Source organism: Octopus bimaculoides, chromosome 22 (genome assembly GCF_001194135.2).
Source record: "Octopus bimaculoides isolate UCB-OBI-ISO-001 chromosome 22, ASM119413v2, whole genome shotgun sequence".
NCBI lineage: Eukaryota > Metazoa > Mollusca > Cephalopoda > Octopoda > Octopodidae > Octopus > Octopus bimaculoides.
The window spans coordinates 26,932,139-26,936,499 of record NC_069002.1 but is presented as its reverse complement, the minus strand read 5'-3'; the positions used below and the strand labels follow the sequence as shown (position 1 = coordinate 26,936,499).

Genomic DNA, 4,361 nt, shown 5'->3' with positions numbered 1-4,361 from the left:
TCTCTCCCTCACATACACAGGTTGTTTGTTCCCCCACCCCCCTCTTGTCTCTGTCCTAGTTTGATGGAAGTATGATAAAAATATTTTTAGAAAACTTCCTGGAATCTATAAACAGCCATCTTTACTGACGGCTGCAGGACACGAACTCAATCATTTGCATGTTTGTGTGTGCACAAAAGATTACATTTACATCTGTGTGCATGTGTGTGTGTGCACGAAGCATGCACACATGCATGTATGTTTGCATGTGAGCATACATGTGTGTATAAGTGTGTGCATGTGTGTGCACAGTGCATGCATGTATGTATGTGTGTGTACGAGTGCCTGCATGCTTGTGTGCACACAGTTTGTGCATGCATGTGCACATGTATGTATGTTTTCAGTCTTACATGTGTGCGTATACGAGTGCATGTATGTGTACACATGTGCATGTGTGTGTGTGTGGGTGTAGTGTGTGTACACATGTAATGTGTGTGTATGTTCTTGAAGGCCTGGTAATTTAGCGTGTCCATAAATTACAGACATAACTAAATATATCCTCAATGGCTTTTATATTTTCTTGATAACATAATAGGTTAGATAGGATGATATTTATATTACAATATTACAATAACCAATAATATGTTGTGCATGTATAGTAATATTACATCATGAAATTAGTATTAGCTTATCTCAGAACCCCTAGGAACCTTTTGCAGAACCCTAGGGTTCCAAGGAACCCTGGTTGAGGAACACTGCTTTAAAGAGTGTCTTCTATTATAGCCTTGGGCTGACCAAAGCCTTGTGAGTGAATTTGGTAGACGGAAACTGAAAGAAGCCCGTCATATATACATACATACATACACACACACACACACATATATATATATATATATATATATATATATATATATATATATATATATATATATATATTTATGTATATATTTATGTTTGTGTCTGTGTCTGTCCCACCACCACCACCATTGTTTGACAACTGATGTTGTTGTGTTTGCGTCCTCGTAACTTAGCTGTTTGGCAGAAGAGACTGATAGAATAAGCACAAAGCTTACAAGGAATAAGTCCAGGGGTCGATTTCTTCGACTAGAAGGCAGTGCTCCAGCATGACCACCATCAAATAACTGAAACAAGTAAAAGAATACTAGAAGAACATTCCGTACCACTAAACCAAGAAGGTTCTCTGAATATGTACAATGTATTTTAAGGCTAAATAGTAATTCTGTTTATGTTTGCGTAACTGAGATATTTTGGTTGGATTACAAAGTTATTGGTTTTACTCTCCTTTCTATATTCTGTAAGTGTCACAATATAGAAATATTTCTCATGGCACCAACACACAATTTACAGATACTACCATTTTTTATGTTTTCTGTGAATTTTTCACAGGTCCAGCTAGTACATTCATTATTATTATCTCAACTATCACTGTGGAATTCCTGATGTAGATCCAGAGGAAATATATCCCAACTGTGGATGACACCAGGTAGCCCAAAACTGTGAACATGCTTTACTCAGCACACTAATTAGCATATAAAACTCAATCCCAATACAAACCAGCTAGTCTTGACTCCACTGAAGCAGATTACTCTAACAACAATTTAGAATAATTTGTTACCCTTGACTCAATTTCAAAATTCTGGTCCCGTGCACAGTATGTGCATGTATATATATGTGTGTGTGTGTGTGTGTGTGTGCATAAGGGTACGTATATATGTATGTGTGTGTATGTACCTGTACATGTGTGAGTGGTTGGCGTTAGGAAGGGCATCCAGCTGTAGAAACTCTGCCAAATTTAGATTGGAGCCTGGTGTTGCCATCCGGTTTCACCAGTCCTCAGTCAAGTCGTCCAACCCATGCTAGCATGGAAAGCAGACGTTAAACGATGATGATGATGATGATGATGATGATGATGATGATATATATATATATATGTATATATATATATATATATAAAGTAGTTGTATACTGCCAACTTAACGTGACAGTCCCAATAAGGGAATATACTACTGCTATTTAGCCCTAGGAAGCTGGACCGCTTCCTGTCGGCCTTGACACATTTCCTGTGTCCTTATGTATGGGGCAAATGTGTATGTGCAAATATACAAGAATGTCGACATTCCTCTGTTACATTGGAGTGAAACAGTGACATGAGGTTTGCATTTCCTATCCTCATTGTAACCAACCATTCTGTAACCTACATAACTTGTAGAATAAAAAAATCCCTTCCTTGAAAAACAGACGAGGGTTGGTGATAGGATGAGCGTCTGGTGGTAAAGTCTTTCTTCAGTTTACATCCCCATCTAACCCATGCCAGCACGAAAAGACAGACACTAAAACAAATGTACTGATCAAAGAAGTAAACATCTCTCCTGTTTAGTTGAGAAAAAAATTGTTTCACCTTTGGCGATGCTCTTAGCTTTAACATCATCAAAAGTAGGTCTAAGAAATAAATGGAGACATTCCAGTAAGTGCCAGTTATTGAACAGATTTTAAAGGATTTAGAAAATACTGGGTCTGGTAGAGAAAATAAAAAAGGGTTCTAAGTTCTTTGAAAGAAGAGAATACTAAATTACATAGTGCCTAGATACAGGAAATGGTCTGTTATCTGTTTATTTATTTATTTTTGTTGTTGTTTTTGGAATGTCTTCTAACAGCAATGGAATCTAATCTGTCTAGACGCACTACTAAGTCTGTAAAATAATCTAGATTTATTGTAGGGTTTGAGTGTGAAAGCACAAATTATGAAGAAGAGAATGGTAATTTTCTCTGTGCTCTCAGGTAAATGAAAACTGTCCATGCTATCAGTGGATAAAAACCGAGCAAAGTTTGAACAGAATCATTAAATGATGGCTGACATAATAGTGTTGATGTGTGTCAGCAACTGTTTGGGTGTTGTTGAGGTCAGACATTCTCTGTAAGGGGAAAAAATATCAAAGGACCCACACTACAGCAGTCTAAATGTCAAGGTCAGTCATTCTCTGTGGGAAAATGTCAAACGAACCATACTCTTGTAGATATTTAAAAACTCCTTAGTTTTTGTTTTTAGAGTTTGTTTGTTTTGTTTTGTTTTGTTTTGTTTTGTTTTTTTGTTTCACCTCACTCTTACTAAAATCAGACAGGCATTAATAAACTCAGGCCAATGTAGCAGACCTGTATATTATTCTAAATTTAGTCAAGGAGTTTCTGCCTGATCCTGAAATAGGGATTTGATTTTACCTTGGATATTCTTCAGATTGAAACTCTCTGTTTACAATGCATGTCATAGCATTATATCACGTGAACTCTGTGTTGACAATTTGGCAAAAGATTGTCACGTAAACCCTCTATTGACAGCTTGATAAATGATTACATCATCTATATTAATAAATGCGAAATTCTGTCTGTCTGGGACCCCTTGTATTTCAGTCTACATTTGCTCTACATAGACATATCATACCTTTTTGGAATCAGGATGATCCCAGGATTGAAAATCTGCCCTTCCTTTGGTTCTTGAACATCTAGCATTGGGATCTGATTTGAAAGCATTTTGGTTGCTATTTCTAGCAGGTAAAGCAACCGTGAGAGGTACAAGATTTACCACCCTTAGCTTTAAGTTTTACTAAGGAATTTAGTGGTTCCCTTATCTCTCTCACTCATCAAGATTTGAAGAATTTCAATTGAACAAATGACACCAGTTCTTTCTTTTTCATGCCTGGCACATTTTTATTGATCTCTTTTACTGAACCACTAAATTATATGAACGTAAACACAGCAACACCAGTTACCAAACGGTGGTGGGGGACAAACACGGATACAGAGTCGCAATACACACACACATACGTATATATATATATATATATATATATATATATATACATATAGGAGAATTCACGAAAAAACAACAGACGAAGACAGGTGGTGTAAACAACAAATGGATGTATTAGTATAATGGAACCACTATTTCTATTGAGTAAACAAATATATGGTCTGTGTGGAGCAATGTGTGTGCTCCATGTATTTATGTGTGCATGTATGTGGATGTGTGTACTTGTGTGTCTATGTATGTATGTATGTGTACACACACACACACACACACACTATACACCTGTATTAAAATGTAATTAATGTATCTACCTGCTCTCCAATCAACAGCCATTCTCACAGATTTAATTCTTTAGCATTTAGACCAGCCACATCCAGCCTAAATTTTCTACCTGTTTTATATTCGAATTAGCCAGATCCAGCTTCTCACACCTACCCTACAATGTCATTCTAAAAATAAACAACCACATGTCGAAGCCATGAGATAATGCCTGATTAATTCCAAACAATTTGAGTAAATAAGCAATGCATTTGACAGAATAATGTTTCAGCCAAAAAAT

The 4,361-nt window shown here is 36.4% G+C and overlaps 1 protein-coding gene across 2 annotated transcripts in view; it reads left to right on the top strand.

The window, feature by feature from the left end:
• LOC106879376 (ubiquitin thioesterase zranb1-B) overlaps nt 1-4,361 on the top strand; it is a 197,409-nt gene that overhangs the window by 184,830 nt on the left and 8,218 nt on the right. The window lies entirely within an intron of this gene.